The following is a 19,309-nucleotide window of genomic DNA, read 5'->3' as shown; positions in this document are numbered from 1 at the left end:
AATTACAGAAGATATTCAATACTTTATTATAAAATAGACTTTGTATTGAATGATTTTGCCCAGGTGTAGGATAATGTAAGGGTTCTGAGTGTGTTTAAGGCAAATTAGGTTAAGCTATGATGTTCAGTAGGTTAGGTGTATTAAGTGCATTTTTGACTTATGATATTTTCAACTTAGGATAGGTTTATTGGGATGTAACTCCATAATAAGTCAAGGACCCTCTGTGTGTTTGTGTGTGTGTGTGTACATATGTGTGTGTGTTTGTGTGTGTGTGTATATACATACAAGCATATCTCTTTGTTTTATTGCATTTCACAGATATTGCATGTTTTACAAACAGAAGTTTTATGGCAACCTTGCATCAAGCATGTCTATTAGCACCATTTTTCCAACAGCATGTGCTCATTTTGTGTGTCTGTCATATTTTGGTAATTCTCACAATATTTCAAATTTTTTCATTATTATTGTAATAGCTATTGTGGTGATCTGTGAACAGTGGTCTTTGATTTTACTGTTGTAATTGTTTCGGGGCAGGCACCACAAACTACACCCATCTAAGATGACTAACTTAATTGATAAATGTATGTGCTCTAACTGCTTCACTGACTGGCTGTTTCTCAGTCTCTCTCCCTGTCCTCAGGCCTCCCTATTCCCTGGGACACAACAATATTGAAATTAGGCTATTATATTAACCCTATAATGGCTTTGAATGTTCAGGTGAAAGGACGAGTCCCATGTCTCTCACTTTAAATCAAAAGCTAGAAATGATTACACTGAGTGAGCAAGGCATGTCAAAAGTTGAGACAGGCCAAAAGCTAGGCCTCTTGCACCAAACAGCCAGGTTGTGAACACAAAGTAAATGTTTTTCAAGGAGATTAAAAGTTCTCCTCTAGTGAACACATGAATGAAAGGAATGCAAAACAGCCTTATTGCTGGTAAAGAGAAAGTTTTAGTGACCTGGATAGAAGATCAAATCAGCCACAACATTCCCTTAAGCCAAAGCATAATCCAGAGCAAGGCTCTAACTCTATTCAATTCTATGAAGGCTAAGAAAATGTGAGGAAGCAGCAGAAGAAAAGTGTAGCCAGAAGAAAAGCTGGAGCTAGCAAAGGTTGGTTCGTGAGGTTTAAGGAAAGAACCCATCTCCACAACATGAAAGTGCAAGGTGAAGTAGCATGTGCTCATGTAGAAGCTACAGCAAATTATCCAGAGACATAGGTAAAATAATTGACGAGGGTTGCTATACTAAACAAAATATTTTCAATGTAGAGAAAACAGTTTTATAGTGGAAGAAGATGCCATGTAGAACTTTCATAGCTAGAAAGTAGAAAACAATGCCTGGCTTCAAAGCTTCGAAGGACAGACTAACTCTTTTTTTTAGGGGTTAATAAAGCTGGTGACTTAAAATTGAAGCCAATGTTCAATTACCATTCTGAATATCCGAGGGCCCTTAAAAATTATGCTAAATATACTCTGTCTGCATTCTAGAAATAAAACAACAAGCCTAAATGACAGCACCTCTGTTTACAGCATGGTTTACTGAATACTTTAAGCCCACTATTGAGGCCTACTGCTCGGTGATTCGTCTGGTGGACCCAGGCAAAGTAAATGGAAAAATCTTCTAGAAAGAATTCATTTTAAATGACATTGTGAACATTGTGATTCATAGGAAGAGGTCAAAATATCAACATTAAAAAGAATTTGGAAGAAGTTGATTCCAACCCTCATGGATGACTTTGAGGGGTTCGAGACCTCAGTGGAAGAATAACTGCAGATGTGATGGAAACAGCAAGAGATCTAGAATTAAAGTAGAGCTTGAAGATGTGATGGAATTGCTGCAATCTCATGATCAAACTTGAATAGATAAGGAGTTTTTTCTTCTGGATGAGTAAAGAAAGTGGTTGGTTAAGATGGAATCTACTTCTGTTGAAGATGCAGTGAGCATCACTGAAATGACAACAAAAGGTTTAGAATATTACATAAACTTGATAAAGCAGTGGCAGGGTTTGAAAGATTGACCTTAATTTTGAAATAACTTGAACTCTGGGTAAAACGCTATCAAATAGTATCACATGCTTATGGAAAAATCTTTTGTGAAAGGAAGAGTCAATGGATGCAGCAAACTTCATTGTTGTCTTATCTTAAGAAATTATTAGAACTGTGCCAACTTTCAGCAACCACCACCCTGATCTGTTAGCCATCAACAGCATCAAGGCCCTCTACCAACAAAAAGATAATAATTCACTGAAGGCTCAGATGATTGTTAGCAGTTTTTAGCAATAAAGTCTTTTTAAATTAAGGTAAGTACACTATTTTTATAGACATAATGCTATTTGCATATTTAATAGACTACAGTAGTGTAAACATAACTTTTATATGCAGTGGGAAACCATAAAATTCATGTGACTTGCTTAATATGGTATTTGCTTTATTGCAGTGGTCTGCAACTAAACCTGTAATATCTCTGCAATGTCTCTGTGTGTGTGTGTGTGTGTGTGTGTATATATATATACACAGATATACATACATACATATATGAGTGTATGTGTATATATGTGTGTGTATATATACACATATATACACACACATATACATATATATGTACACATATATATATGAGTGGTTCTGTTTTGTTGGAGAACTCTGACTAAGTAGAAGGTTGAAAAAAAGGATGGACCTTCTGTGAATTAAAAGGGACTTAACACTTTGGAGAAATTACAATTAAAACCAGTAGGAGATAGTACCACATGCTCACCAGAACAACAAAAATGGAAAAGATGGAAAATATCAAGTGCTGGTGAGGATATGGATTAAGTGAAACTCTCACACACTGCTGGTGGGAATATAGATTGAAAAAAAAAAAAAACACTGTAAAAACTGCTTGGTGGTATCTATGGAGCCACACACAGACATACCCTATGACTCAGGAATGCTATTCTTTGGTATATGCCCAAGAGAGATGAAAATATATGTCCATCTATTTGATACAAACAAAAATGTTCGTATGATCATTACTCATGATAAGTCAAAAACTGGAAAATACCCAAGTTTTTATAACAGATAACTATATTGTGAAGTATCCAAACAATATAATACTTTACAACAATGAGAATGAATAATCTACAACTACAAACAACAATACATGTTAATCTCACACACATTATGTTGATTGAAGGGAGCCAGACACAAGAGAGTGCATGCTGTATGATTCCAGTAATATTTCTTCTAACCTCCTGATAAAGCTTGAGGAAGGAGAATATCAACAACCTATTTCTTTTTCTTTTAAGTTACTTAGTGTCCTCTTATGTTATGTAGCTTAACCTCAGAGAAGCAAAGCAAGTTTCTTCTGAGCCCTTTAGAAGTGAACAACTGCATATAAGATCAAAAGCTAATACTATGTCTGGTGGACAGACAACTGGGTGTGAGTGATTCAGACGAGAATCATACATGGATGCGCAGTCTGCACAAAATCCCACAGTAGTCAATGAGTCACCATGGTAACCATGCTGGCCAAGGAAAGGTGGAAAAAAAGTAAAGAATAATCACTCTGATTTGGTTCATAAAATGTGCAAAGAATTGAAAGAGACTGACATGACCACATTAACACTCCTTAAGTGTTCCTAACAATAGATACTCACCACAACTTCAGTGATATAAACATATATATATGTGCATGTACATACACTGATATATCCACATGCTCTCTCGCTCTCTCTCACCACCAAAGAACTCATGATTCATCAGGTAAGGAAGAAAAACACAATTCAACTGATTCAATTCTAACCACAAATATAAAATTGGAAGTACTATAACTATTCTTTTATAGATTGATCTTTCTAGAGTTGACCTGTAGATTGTCTTTAGGCCTTTTCTTCTCTTCTTGAGTTGGATGACTCAGTTTTGTTATGATGTCTGTTCTCCCCAAAATGATCTATGCTTTCAATGGAATCCCAGTCAAAATACTAGCATAAATTTTTTTCTAGAAATTAACAAGTTGATATTAAAATTCATGTGGAATTCCCTCAATTTTTGTTTTTCTGATTTAAAGTCTTTTAAAAAATGTAAAACGAGGCTAAAACTGATAGACTGCAAGGAGAAATATTAATACATGAATCAAATTGCTAGGGACACCTTCTAACTAACTGCATAGTTCAACCCCCATCTGGGAGATAAATGGGAATGACTTATACAGTCAGAAAAAATATGTATTTATTACAAGTGCATATTAAGATCAAGTTCTTTCTTCAGTGTGGGTAATTCATTGCTTTCAAAGCAGGCATCACTTAGATGGGTGTCAAGGGCTACTTCAAAGCATACAGTTGCTGATGAAAGGAAATTCCACCCGCTAAACCTCTTCCCCAGTGATGAGATGAAAGTAGCTTCTTTATTTTTAAGCTATTTTGTGAACTTCACAGGAGCTATTCCACCACATGCTTTTGTTCAGGTCCATGAACTCACCATAAGCAGGTGTCATGTCCTACCAGGGATGTAAGTGCTGGTGGTCTCCTAGGATTGTTGCCCTTTAAGTCAGGAGTAGAAGCTTTGGCAGCCATCATGACCCAAATCCTCAGAATCTGCCTCTTTCAGACACCTGATATGAGCTCAGACATCCACATGAAGAGCTGTACAAGGAGAAAGAGAATCCAGCAATCACTGTGCTTTCTTAGAGTAACTATGTGCCTGGCACCATGCTAGGCACTGGGTTAGTGAACAATGACACTGATACAATTGGGTAGTGATCATAACAATTAGAAGGGTCGTCAGTGGGTTTCTCACTAGGACCTTTTTCTTCTCCTTTCCTCGTCTATCTTCTAACAACAAAATTGAAAAGGAATGAGAAGTGACCTCAACTCACACAGGTATTCCTGATTCTGCAATAACCACAGGGCTATGGGCTTGCATTTGTGTTATTACAATCCCGGTTGCAGCAATCCTGTATGTGAGCATTCTTATCCCCATTTTACAGAAGGGGAAGCTGAGGTCAAAGAGAGTCATTACCAGTCTCATCCTCCCATGCCTGGCCTTTATGTGGAAAGTAGCTACAGGACACCCTGGAGCAATACATGACACTCACTGGGGTGAGAAGAGTCCTATATCTCTCTCATTCATCCCAGGGCAGTTCAGCCCCCACCATGGGGCACCCACAACCTCAACTGAGTCCCAAACACCTGAAGGCAGGACCTTGCTCTCATAGCCATATTATTCTAGGTCTTCTGCTCTATTAAAAGATGCAGAAGCCCCATAATGACTTCAGGTTTCCATGGCAACTGTGATGCATTGACTTGTCCTCTATGTCTCACACACCTTTGCATAGTTCCTTTGCCTATAGCTGAAAGCATATAGACCACTTTAGACCACCACCTGCGAAAGCATACTCACTAGAGGAACTAGGCTGGGACCCAGGCAATTGGGGAAACTCTGCCCAGTTTGGTAGAAGAAAGCAGGTCCCTGTGGTCAAAAATTTTATTTGTTTAAAAGTGACAGTAGAGGAGTATCACCAGTATCCAGAGACCCAGGATGTACCCCAGGGCTCTTGGTGATGAGCTAGCCCTCTGAGAGTGAACGTGCAAAACTCATACATCATGCTAAGTAGTTAGTCATCTGTGGCGGAAAACTAGAGAATGTCTATAATCATATTTATGATTAAAATGATCTAAAATACCATAAAATGTCATTTAAGGAATCTCAAATTTATTTCATGGAAGCAGGCCTATAATAATATAATCATTTAGTAGGCAGACATCTAGTCAATTCAATAACACATTGGGTTATCCTGGAAAATTTTTATCCTACATTTTTGATACTTTTTCCATGTGGAGAGACATCCATGAAAAAAAAAAAAAGAAAAAAACAAAAACACATGTAGCCTCTCTACACACTCACTCCTTCTCTATCGCAGGAATGACTTAACCGACTGGTAAGTTTGAAAGGAGAAATGGGTTGTTCACCCCAGGTCCTCTCCCTTCAAAACTCTAAATAGTAAGCCGCCCTTCAGGAGCAATCATCCTGCTCTGTCCTCAGGGATGGGTCTTACAACAGGCCTACAGCTCTACGCCCCTTTCTGTGCCTCACTGGCTCCTCAACTCTTTCTATGGTCTTGCTTTACAATGCTTTTGTGTTTAAGAAGCCCCCAAAATACCTTCCTGCTCTTAGTCTGAACTCTAAACCAACTAAAAAAATCACAAAAAAGTAATAAGCATAATACATTGATTTTATTCCTCATAAAAGTGATATTGGAGAATATGACTTAGATTTACTGTCACATGGGCTTTCTATGAATGAACCCCAGAACTGGACAGATTAGTCCATCCAGCAGTGCTGCATTGGGACAGTCACAAAGGCCAAGGACTGCAATGAACAGTTAACTGCCTGCTGTCTCCTGAAGGAGCCCTGACTATGTGTACCCAAGGAAAGTAATCTCCTTGCCAAGGGCTATCCCTGTAGCAGGAGAAAGTATCTCAGGACATCTTCTTTGAAAAACAGTTCACAAGTGATAGATATCCCTTGTCCCAATAGCATATTCATCAAGCAACCTGCTGAAGATATGATTTTCCATATGGCTTGAGAGTAGCGTGTAGTAGCAGCCTCTGAATTCCTTAAAATGAGTGATTGCAGTGGAAGCTCCTTTTATGGAGGGGGATTTGAATTAGGTTCTAAATTCCAAGAGTGGGTTGAAAATCATATATTGTGAAATTTTCCCTTGAAAAATCCCTTCAAGAAGGAATTGAGGAAATGTTCAGAATTCAATACCCACACATAAACTCATATGCAGATTATGGCAAAATATATAACAAACTCCTACCAAGGCTTTAAGGCTAAGAGAATCTCTACAAATTCCAGTATAATAGATTAGAGAAAAAGAGGGAAAGTTCACCAAATCCACATGTTTTGGATATTCATTTCTACTTAACAAAACGTCCCAAACAATAGCCATTTATTATCTCTCAGGATTTTGTGTGTTCACTAGGCTCCGCTGGATGATTTCTGCTCAATGTGGTATCTGTCATCAGGGACTGCAATCATCTAAATACAGAAAAATGCATCCTGGGACTTCCAAAAAAGCTCACTTACATGGATGACTGATGCTGGCATCTGCTGGGAGCTTAGTAGGGGCTACTGTGTAGAGCACCTTGGTTCAATACAGAGTCTTCTATGGGAAGGGTAGAAAGATAAAATAGAGTACATCTAGGTAAATCTGAATGTTTTAGTGTATATAATTTTGTTTATCTGAAGTTCAAATTCAGCTGATCATACTTTTTTGTTTTGTTTTAAATCTGGAAAGTCTAAGGGGTGACCCTGTGAATCTGTAAGTTTAATGACCATCTGATATGATTCTTCCAATGGGAAAGGTCTGGCGAAAACAAGCAGATCAGATTGTCAAAAAACAAAACAAAACAAAACAAAAAAGACAAAAGCTGGTAACACCTGGTGTCTGTGGAACAAAGGGGCAATGAACACTTGGATACACTGCTGGTGCCAAATTGATGTATATATTTTTTGAGGCCCACATTATTACAACTTCATAACTTGAATGGCCTTCAATACAGAAGTCCTATTTCACCAACAAAAGAGTTTCAAATGAGGGTTTAGAAAGGGATCCCAAAGTGATTTTGACCTGCAATTTGGTTAAGGAAGCTTGGGTGAGGGGGCAGGTTAGGAGTCATATGAACTTTTGGCCCCAAAGAGGAAAGATAGCTAATATTTATGAAGCCGATTTTTAGCCAAGCCTAGTGCTACATTCTTCGTGTTAGTAGTTGGAATTAACCCACATAACAGCCCTGCTAGTGAGGTGTTGCTATTCTCTCTCCACAGACGGATGTGACTACAAAGCACATATTCCTTACCAGAGAAGGATGGCAAAGACATTGCTCACCAGGCCTACTGCTAGAGCCAGGAATAGAATCTGTCAGTGTGGGCACCCTGAGGTGCTGGTGGCATTTCCAGCAAGGATCCAAGTTTGGTGCCCCTTCCCCTTGCTTCAGGAATGGTTTGTGGCAGAGCTAGAAGCAGAAGCTTCAGACATGAAGCCAGTATTTCTTCCATCTTTTATGAAAACTTAAGGAAAGGATTGGGCTGCTTATTATCTTGTAGGAAAGGGAGGACCTCTGAGGACACAGAGAAGGGAGAGGAAGAGAGATTTCTCCCAGACAGGAATGATGTCAGAGGTCTACAGGTCCCTCTAGGAGTAGAAACCTGAGAACTGCTCCATATCAAAGCTTGGAGTGGCTCCTGGATGGTCCACCTAGAGTGGGTATTCAGCGTGAGACAGATTTTTCTGTTTGGATCAAAGGATAGATAACAGTGGTAGCATTTTTTTCTTATTTCTTGTATGTTTGATGCTCTGGCATCTGAGGCCTTGCTAACTGGGGAGGGACTACTCTGTCCAGGGTCAGCTAATTCCTAGTCCTAACAAAGAACTCACCTAAGGAGCACACCTTTTATATTCAAACTAACTAATCCAGAGCACCTACACATACACACTCACACCTCCTCTACTGGGCTCTTATACTCCAGGCCAATAGTACCCTCCCCTAATCATACCAGAACCTGATTCTGTCAGAGGCATTTGAACCAGAGAAACTCTATTTTGAATAGGGGCTAAGTAAAATAAGGTTGAGACCTACTGGGCTGTATTCCCAGAAGGTCAAGGCATTCTTAGTCACAGGATGAGATAGGAGGTCATAAAGACTTTGCTGATAAAACGGGTTGCAGTAAAGAAGCCAGCTAAAACCCAACAAAACCAAAATGGCTATGAAAGTGACCTCTGGTTGTCCACACTGCTATTATAATGCATTAGCATGCTAAAAGACACTCCCACAAGCACCATGACAGTTTACAAATGCCATGACAACATCAGGAAGTTACCCTATATGGTATAAAATGAGGAGAAACCTTCAGTTCTGGGAACTGCCCACACCTTTCCCGGAAAACTCATGAATAATCCACCCCCATGTTTAGCATATAATCAAGAAATATCCATAAAAATGGGCAACCAGCAGCCCTCGGGGCTGCTCTACCTATGGAGTAGCCATTTTTTTATTCTTTTACTTTCTAAATAAACTTGCTTTCACTTTACTCTATGGACTTGCCCCAAATTCTTTCCTGAGTGAGATCCAACAACCTTCTCTTGGGGTCTGGATCAGAACCTCTTTCCAGTAACAATTCCAGACAACTTAGGACAGCCCCTGCACCACAGAACCTACTGAAATTATTCCGAGTAGTCAGTCCTAAGCCTAATTATCCTGCCTTGTCTGTCATTTACCACGGAAAACCACAATAAAGGCTTTTGCCACGTTTACCTCCTGCCTAAATTGGTGGACTCTGAGTGGACTTATGTGGAATGGAGAGCGCCTCCTCTTGGGAACTTTGAGTAATAAACTATCTCCTTAATGGCAGTTGTCTCCTGATCCCTTGGCCTCACTATCCTAAATAGTAAAACCTACATTGTAAAACAGTGCCTCAGGAAGAGGGGACTTAAAGGCTCTGAGTCAGCAAAGAAAATGGGCAGCTTCCTGAGTCATGTGGACAGATGAGTGATGACTGCCAGAGCTCTTCCTGCTATATCAGGAGGCTAAATTCCCACAAGTGTAACTGTTTCCTCAAAAAGCATGAAAATTTAACATTGCTGTACTGTCTAATTGAACTGTACAATCCTTTTATTAATATGTATCCCAACCAACTATGAGAAGAGAGCACCTGCTTTTACAGATCTGAACAAATAAGTTTCATAAGACTTTTTTTTTTTTTTAATTATACTTTAAGTTTTTAAATATTTCCTGCTGATCTGATATCCTGGCGTTATAATGTTAGATTCCTTTTCATTTTTTTATCACATTTTTAAATAAATGACATAGTTTACATTTATGCCTCAGAATATATCATAGAATAATTATTGAGTTTAGAAATAAACCCTGATGACTGATAGTGTGTGTTTACACTACATCCCATTTAAATGGAAAATGTAGGTGAAAAGAACTTCATACACTAATGGGGAAGAACAAATTGGTACAACGTCTTTGCAGAGACATTTGTCAACATCTATGAGAAAACAAAATGAGGCCCCCATCAGCTGCTACTCTCTTAATCACGGACTATAGAGAGAAACACGCATGTTGCACCAGAAAAGGTATACAAGCATGGTCACAACAACATGTCTAGTCATATCAAAACAATCCCAAAGTCATCTTATTAGAGAAATCTCAGAAACATTATCTTCAGAGAATGAAAAGCTGGATAACAGCACTAACTTAGCTAAAAGTATGGAAACAATTGTATGCCTTGTGTAATTCTCTCACAAGAAGTCTGTGAGGAAGGCATCATTATTTCCAGTTTACAGATTACCAACTCAGACTCACTGATGGAAAATCAATTTTGCAGAGGCATCTAGTAATGATCAGGAGTGGGGATGTAACTCTTACTCTCCTCAAAGGACAACATATGATTTCCTTTTAGAGATGATGACCATCTAGGACTTAAACACTTGTAGTTTTTTTATGTTGCTAGGATTATGCCCTTATGCGTACTCACTCAACAACCTCTCTCTCTGAAGAAGCTGATGGTGCAGATGAAATCCCACTGCAAGGTCCTGTGGATGGTAATGGGTCTAGCATGAGGGTCAAGGGCTTGTGACTCCTACCTCCTCTTCATCTGCACTCTCTTCATTTGAGACTCAATGGGAAACTGCTTTTCCAATATCAATCTAGAAGATCAAACAAGGGAGGAGAAAATGACAAGGAATTAAAGAAAATGGTTCAATGAGCTTCTTCAGTCTCCCTCAATCCTTCAGCAAAGTTCTCCTGCCACACAGAAATGGCCCCAGTGCTTCATTCACAATGTTCTACTTCCTGCTCCATTTCCTGGTGGTCTTTGTGGCAGTTATGCTGGTTGGATTAGGTGACAGTCATCATTTCTCTGAGAGGGAAGGAAAAGGTGGGCCAGGACAAACATTTGTTGAAGTCCTACTAGGTGCCATCTACTCTGTACAGGATTTCCAATTTACCCCACAGAACAGTTCTGTGAGGAAGGCATTGTGAGTTCCTTTTACAGATGACCAAGAACAGGCTGACAGAGGCTAAGAAAGGATTCCAGTGTCATACATCAAGTAAGGGACAGGAATGAAGTTACAGCTTTTGCCATCATCACAATGTCCATGCATTCTCAATAGAGGAGATATTGTCCCCAAGGGGCTGAAAATTGATTCTGGAGGGTGGGGAGATGGTAGACGTTACAATGGTTTGTGGCACTACAATGAACCACACAGCACACAAACAGTTAACACTATATCTGTGCTATTAAAATTTCATGTTCCAGGCAGGAAGGAGCTAATGAGGAAAAAAAATGAATGTCTAAAAAGCCTCCTTTGGATCATAAATAATGAAAGAAAGTTAAGAAACATTGCATGTACTCGGGGACTTCCGTGGATGATGAGCCACCAAGGCTTAGGGACTAGTCACTTTACAATCCCTCATGGATGCTCACTCAACAACCTCTCTTGGTGATGATGAGGATAATGATGAAATCCTGCCCCTAGGGCCAAGAGACCTGTGTATGGGAACCATGTGAACTGACTGTCTTTTAAGATGGCAGACAGGGGCTCAGTCAGACAACAGGTATTTCTTCTGGGAGAGATGATATTAATGTTTTTAAAATTGTAATCATATCATACTCTAAGTTGTATATCCTTTAACCTTCACCTTCATCCAAGTAACCTATTGTGAAATCCATAGTTTAGGTCAGGTTATAGGAAGTTAGGAGAGGTTAAGTAAATCAGGGGAACTATGTTGTTAATGCCTGCTCGGTAATAGAACCTGGAGTTTCATTAAAGCTTTGTGCCCTGAGGCTGCCAGGAATCTGAGTGCTCCAATCTCCCTGGCACTCATGTTCCAGTCTGCACCACAGATACCAAGATGTTGGAGTTTCTATTGTGATGCATTTGTTCAATAAAATATCCCAGCATTTAACATAGGTATACATGAATCCATACCAATATAAACAAAAGTTTGAATTAATAAAGAAATAGGTGAGAGAAGGAAAATTGTCTTTTTCAAATAATTCTAAGTGAAATATGTAGCTATCTGCTCTCCCTGAGGTCAAGCTTAATTTTGTACCCCACTTGCTGAGGGTAGGGCTGATTTTGTGACTTTCTCCTAAAGAACAGAGTAGGGAATGAAAAATGGTTATTAGAAACTTGACAGACACCACTTTCACCAAGTGATGAAACATTATCACCAGTGACTTCATGTGGGCATTATGTAAACCCAGATGTGATGTGACAAGAAGGGCACTTCAACTCTGTGGCATTCTTTCTCAAAACCTTTCACACTAGTCTAATCACAAGAAAAACTAAGTCTGTACTTCTCAAGACAATCAGTCATGAAAATCATCTGGCAGTTCCTCACATGGATAGAGTTATCATATGACCCAGCAATTCCATTCCTAGGTACACACCCAAGATCAACACATTTATCTACATAAAAACTTGTACACAAATGTACATAGCAACCTTATTTGCAATAGCCCAAAACTGGAAGCAACCCAAATGTCCACTAATTGATTAATGTGTTTAAAATGTGATATATTACGATTATTCTTTGCCAATAAAAGGAATGAAGTATGGATATGCCATAATATAGATGAACCTTCAAAACATATGTGAAGTGAAAGTAGATATATGCAAAAGACCAAATATTATATAATTGCATTTACATGAAATTTCTGGAGTAAAGAAATCCACAGAGACACCAAGCATATCTGTGGTTTGAGGCTTGGGGTGGGAGCAAGGATTAATTGCATTCAAGCATGATGAGACTTTTTGGAGTGATGTAAATGTCTAAAACTTAGTTATGGGATGGTTGAACAATGCTATACATTTAATAAAATTCATCAAATTATGCCCTTTAAATGCGTAAATTATATTGTCTGTAGGTTTAGCTGCAAGAAAGCTGTTAAAAAATATGATATTGATCTGGTCTTCTGACATTGATTTGACGTACCTGCTTCATATAAACGTGAATGTATACAACTGTTGCTATATCCCAATCTGCTAACTCTTTCCTGTGTTCCTCCAAGCAATGACTGTCCCCTTTCCCCTCATGCTACCTTGGGTTTTGCTTGTGTGCAAAATTTGATAACTTCTGATCACTTCCACATCCTCCAATTATGGTAGTGGCTTGAGAGTTGATCCATGACAAAGTCCAGTGCCTGCCTTGTGTGACTAGATGTCAACATTACTAGTTTCTTCATTCCTCTGCAGCCACATGACTCCACTTGGGAAGCCTAAACGGAACTACCTTTATGGGTGTCAGTATGGCAATACCTAGCAAAGGGTTACATAGGTGTACACCTTTTGCACCAACAATTCTCTTTTAGAAGTTTATCTTCGGGACATAGTGGAAGATGTTGATGGGGATCCAGTGTTAAGGCCTGTCATCCTGATAATTCCCTTCCTTCACTGCAGAGCCTGAATTTAGAGACCAAATGAAACCTAAGGCCATAAAGGGGCAGAAGGAAGAGAGAAACGTAGTTGTCAGCACACACGAACTCTCTCTTATACAATAATCATGTTCTGTTATCACAATACCAGAATTCTCCTAGGAGGAACACATTCTGCTCACCAGTACAAACAGCTATGGGAACTGTGCCCTTTTGTAGTGCACAGACTTTGAAAAGATTTCATCCACAGAATGTGAGTAATAGGAACTATCAGAATACTCTGAATAACATAGAGTTGTAAAACTGATAATATCACATCCATAGGATGGAATTCTAGAAGGTAGCAAAAACAAATTATAATAAAAATAATCATGAAAAAATGATTTCTTGCAGACAAGATTAATGATTCACATTATTTTTAATGTGTGGAAAAACAGGCATTTTCATACTGTGATATAAGGAATATAAATTAGTAATAGTATTTTGAAGAATATTATAGTTCAAAGGATTTTGAAATGACATTTTCAGGAACTTATAAATAAATGCTCACAAAGACATTTGCATCTATATGAGCACAGTGTTAAGTATACTATTGTTTGTAATAGAAAAAAATAGTAAGGGAACTAAATTTTTGTAATTAGGATACCAATTAAATAAATTTTAGGGCATCCACATGATGAGATGATACCCAGGCCACTAAAAAAATGACACTAAAATTTTGTTGTAGTTATTTCACATGTTATCATAAAAATATATTTACACAGAAAGGTAATCACAATAACAGTAAAAGTGGTTTACAAAAATCATAAATGGTCTGATCCCATTTTTGCTTATATAGGCTTCTAGCTATTTAACCACAAGTCTCAACGCATAAACATTAAAATGATCTTTTAGTTCCTCTCACATACCTCTTTCTCTTTAACATACTAAAAACCTGTACTTCCTGCTTAGAGGCCTTCAGTATCTTTTTTTGCCTGTGTATGCCACCTTTTACGCCCAGACTTCCAGAAAGTTCTATCTTGTAAGTTTGGACCACAGTCCCTCCCTTTCACCTTCCAGCTTACACTAGTTCAGGCTGCAGTTCAGGCTGCAGTTCAGGCTTCTGTTACAAGGTGGCACCAATGCACCTCCACTATCAAACTTTTTTGCAAAGAAGTGTATACAAAAACCAAAAAATACAATACCTTCCTAAAAACCTAGCTTATTAACCTTTATGGAACCATTCGAATGATTCAAATTCTGCCTGAAAAAAACTTAAAAGTGCAAGAGGACTGTAAAACAACAACAACAACAACAACATACTCTGGGGCATCCATATGATGGAACACCAGGTAGCTCTACTGCCCCTTGATAGTCAGTCACTGGCTGGAAGGCATAACGTGGGGCAGGGCCAGCAGGAGGTGACTGACAGAGGAGAGGGGCAGCGGAGTGGGGTCTGGGCTGCTATGTTCACAGTATCCTGGAGACTAAGAGGGGTAAGCGAAGGTCTGAAAAGCCTGTACAGGTTGGGGTAATGAAGGATAACCACTCTGCTCTCTGGGAGGGACTCCTCTACACTATGAACACCCCAACCTAAACTTCACTGATGAGGTAAGAGATAAATCTATAAATGCGAGGTAGATTTGGGGTCAAGAGCAAATGGAAATGCTTTAATATACACATTTCCAATCAGAGGGGACACAATTTAACCCACTGTTTTATTGTGTTGTGCCCTGATGAAAAAGTAAGATTTTTCTTCTTCTTTTTTTTTAGATGGAGTATTGCTCTGTTGCCCAGGCTGGAGTGCAGTGGTGCAATCTTAGCTCACTGCAACCTCCGCCTCCCAGGTTCAAGCAATTCTCCTGCCTCAGCACCTGAGAAGCAGCTGGGATTACAGGCGTGCATCACCATGCCTGGCTACTTTTTATATTTTCAGTAGAGACAGGGTTTTGCCATGTTGGCAGGCTGGTCTCAAACTCCTGACCTCAAGTGTTCCGCCCGCCTAGGCCTCCCAATGTGCTGGGATTACAGGCGTGAGCCACTGTGCCCAGCTTACCTGTAATATATTAATATACCAAACAGTCCAGGAGCCATTAGGCAAACTCCACACTTTGCTTACCTGGTGTTATCTATCACTGAGATCACGAGGTGACCCCTGTAACTGGGATTACAGGCGTGAGCCACTGTGCCCGGCCTGAAAAAGCAAGATTTTTCTCATCATTTGAGAGGCAGCAGCACACACTGGATAGATGAATTTACTCAGGAGCCACACAGCCTGTGTTCACATCTAAGCCTTGGCACTTGCTAACTCTGTCTTCACTGTACCTCAGTTTCCTTTTTTCTAAAGTCAGGCAACAATAGATCCTTCTCATAGGTTGTGGTGAGAATTAAATAAATAAGTACAGTTGACCTTTTGTATCTGTGGATTCTGCATACATGAATGCAACCAATCTTGGACTGAAAATATTCTGAAAAGAAAATAAAAACAATACAACAATAAAATACAAATTTTAAAATCAATTTATATAACAACATTTATATAGCACTTACATTGTATTAGGTATCATAAGTAATCTAGAGATGATTTAAAGTATATGGGAGGACGTGCATAGGTTATATAGAAATACCACCCCATTTTATATCAAGGACTTTATACATACAATGGAATACTGTATTATAAATATATATGTATATGTATGTACGTATATGTGTGTGATTATATATATACATACATGTATATATATTCATATATATACATGTATGTATATATACGTGTGTGTGATTATATATAATATATATTACATTGTATAATTATTATTTATGTATATATGTGTGTGTGTATATATATAATCACACACACACACAATGGAATATTATTTTGGCCTTTAAAAAGGAGACCCCTACTATTTGTGATAGCGTGAATGAACCTGGGGGACATTATGCTAAGTAAAATAAGCTAGACATAGAAAGAAGAATTATGCATGATTTCACTTACATGTAGAATCTAAAATAGTCAAGCTCATAGAAGCATAGAGCTGTCATTACCAGGAGTGGAGATGGGGGGAAGAGGGGAGATGTTGTTCAAAGGTATAAAATTGAAGCTATGAAGGGTAAATAAGCCTAGAGATCTAATATACAGCATGATGACTATAGTTAATAGTAATATAATGTACACTGTAAATTTGGTAAGAGAGTAGGTTTCAAGTGTGTTCACAAAAAAATGATAGCTATGTGAATAGATGGATATGTTAATGTGCTTCACTGTAGTAATCATTTCTATCACTTTCTCTTTCCTCTCTCTCTCCATATATATATATATATTTCATTTTATAAATACATATCTTTACTTTTTGAAATGTTATAATCGAGAAAACCACTGAGGTAATAATTTTAAGATTAAATTGTACATGGTTTGACAAAAACACGTACACATACACCTACTGTTTTTGGAATATGTACAAAACATATTGCTCATGGGAGAAGAAGCAGTTTGAAATAATTGCCTAGACATAGTAGGTGTGGGTGTACTTGTGTGTGTGTGTGTGTCTATGGCTAAAACACAACAACATTGTATGTGTTTGTGTATTTAGGGCTCAAACTCTATCACGCCAAACACACACTCCCAGGTACAGCTTTCTCTCCATCTCAGAAAAGGACTGGGCTTCCTATCTTGGGGCTTAGAGATCCCAGATAGTGATGAATACACAAGATTGCTGATAATGTGTGGAAAATTCCAGAAGCTCTGGCTGATAACCATCAAGTCTAGGTCCCTACTCCCTCCTACCACTCTTGCTGAGTCACCATCTGAGAATTCTAGAGCTGTAATTACGGGCAAAGGGGATCTATCACCATTTTGGTTTTCCTTTCTTAAAAATTAAAGCTCCTAATTTTTTAGATGACCAAACAGATGTTATTCTTTAGAGTCATTCGTGAAACAGTTTGGAGAATGTGTTGCCAATTCTTTTTGGAAAATTCCTATGTATATTAAAAGGCTAAGCATAAGCTTCATTTTATGTCCACTCCATATATTTTGTTCACTGATCCGTCTCCTTTGCTCGCTCTGTCTCTCATCAGTGTTGGCTGACATGTCTTCGCTCTAGAGATGGCCCCTCCCAGACAGCAGGCCATTCAAGACCCCAAGACTCCACTCCTGTACAGACTTCCTAGACCGTTTCCCACTCCCTCTCTGTCATCTCATCTCCAGGACTCTTGATGCAGCAGCTCAGACCAGTATCGCTGAATCATGCTCTGAGCTCAGAGGAGGCTGTTGCATAGCAACAGAGGCTCAGAGACAAATACAGTCTCTGGAAGGAAGAGCACTCCCAGGTAATGCTGGCACCATTAAGAAAGTGGATAAAGATAACCATACCTTCAAAACATCCTCAAAAGCAACCCACCTTCTCTCCCTGCCAGAGACACCTCACACCATGGATGCAGCCTACATTTTCTAGCCCTGTGTGCCAAGTACTCTGTGCTCTGAGCAAACGGCACCATTGGCTGAGCCTTCCATTTTCCAATGACCCCAGGGTCTGTCTCATTAACAGGGTCTCCTTAATAGGGTTATATTTGCGGAGTTTGTTTTCTGCACACACAGGATAACAGTCCATCTTCAGGACCGCCCTATAAAAGGAGTGGTGTCAGTTCCTCTTTGAGATGAGGAAACTGTGTCTCCAAGATGGTGAGAACCAAGTCTGCATTTCCTTTGAAAAGGCAGCTTGCAGTAATTCAAGAGAGCACAGAACTGAGAATCAGCAGGCCTGTGTTCTACCTCCAGCTCATGAAAGCATGTAAAAGTGCTCTAACATCTCAGGCCAGCATCTCACTTAGCCAGAGTTGATGGTCCAGATCTTCATGTACCACTGTATGGTTCCTGCTTTAAGAGACACCTGTTGCCCACCTAGTTATCTCTCCTGCCCTCCTCTCAGCTGGAGCAGGCTGTTCTGTCTCTGTCAGTAGGGTCTTTAAGTTGCTCTGAGGATTCAATCTTCCCCCACCCTCACCCCACCACCCAGCCTTCTGACAACACTAATGCTGTCCTTACAGTGTCAGAAGTCAGTTTCCAAGGCACACAAACATGGCAGGGACATCCCCTCACAGGAAATTCAGGGGCCTCTTAGGAGGGGAAGTGTGCCACCCCCCTTATTATTAGACATCACATGCATGCCAGACTAACCTGACTTAGGGCCATGGTTTTCAATCCTCTCTTACATCAGGATCCCCTCCTCTCAGGGCTTCCCTAACAGCTGACACCTCCCTAGCATTCTTCCCCATTCCTACTTCCCAGAAAGCACACACCAATGCCATCAGAGCCATAAACGGAGCACAAATCTTAGTCCACAGAAAATAATTCAGGGAGTGAAGGAAGTAGAGGCAGCCCCAGGAACCCACACTGGGGCTTCCATCTCCAGCTGATGGCATCTTGTGAAGAATAGAGCATCATCAGTCACTTGCCATCTCATCATCTCATTCATGACATTTGGGGTCAGGGATAATAATCAGCATCCTATTTCCAGATAATAAGCTATTTTGTGTCCTCTCATTTTATCAGCATGTTAACATCATAGAAGCATGCCATATTTTCATGTTGGGCTCTTGAAACAGGAGACACCACAGAGGAACAAGAGCTGTGAATCTCTAAGTTAACAATTATCTGAGAGAGCTCTTTCAATGGGCAGGTCTAAGGAAATGAGCGATCAGAGTGGCAGTAAAGGCAAAAGCTGGTCATACCTGGAACAGATGGAATGAAGGGGAAATGAGTTTTCACATAACACTTTAGGTGTCAAATGGAATATCTACTTTCTGAGGCCCATATTACTATGGCTTAATCACTTGAATGGACTTTGATATAGAAGTCTTATTTCCAACAACAAGTGAGTTTCTGCTAAAGGTTTAGAAAAGA

General features: G+C 39.3%; 1 protein-coding gene across 28 annotated transcripts in view; it reads right to left on the bottom strand.

Annotated features, from left to right (window-relative positions):
• The window catches only part of RAB40AL (RAB40A like), a 417,954-nt gene that overhangs the window by 336,666 nt on the left and 61,979 nt on the right, over nucleotides 1-19,309 (bottom strand). For 18 of the 28 annotated variants that reach the window (XR_010154860.1, XR_010154870.1, XR_010154865.1 and 15 more), the window contains 2 exons: nucleotides 10,528-10,699; nucleotides 4,459-4,622 (listed from right to left, as the gene is read on the bottom strand). The gene's annotated coding sequence lies outside the window, so the exon portion shown is untranslated. Of the gene's footprint in view, nucleotides 1-4,458; nucleotides 4,623-7,071; nucleotides 7,151-10,527; nucleotides 10,700-15,529; nucleotides 15,879-19,309 lie in introns of all 28 variants that reach the window. The other 10 variants (XR_010154871.1, XR_010154876.1, XR_010154873.1 and 7 more) reach the window with 4 other exon arrangements.

The sequence above is a fragment of the Pan troglodytes genome, chromosome X, assembly GCF_028858775.2.
Source record: "Pan troglodytes isolate AG18354 chromosome X, NHGRI_mPanTro3-v2.0_pri, whole genome shotgun sequence".
Classification (NCBI taxonomy): domain Eukaryota; kingdom Metazoa; phylum Chordata; class Mammalia; order Primates; family Hominidae; genus Pan; species Pan troglodytes.
This window is presented reverse-complemented; position numbering and strand designations above follow the sequence as displayed.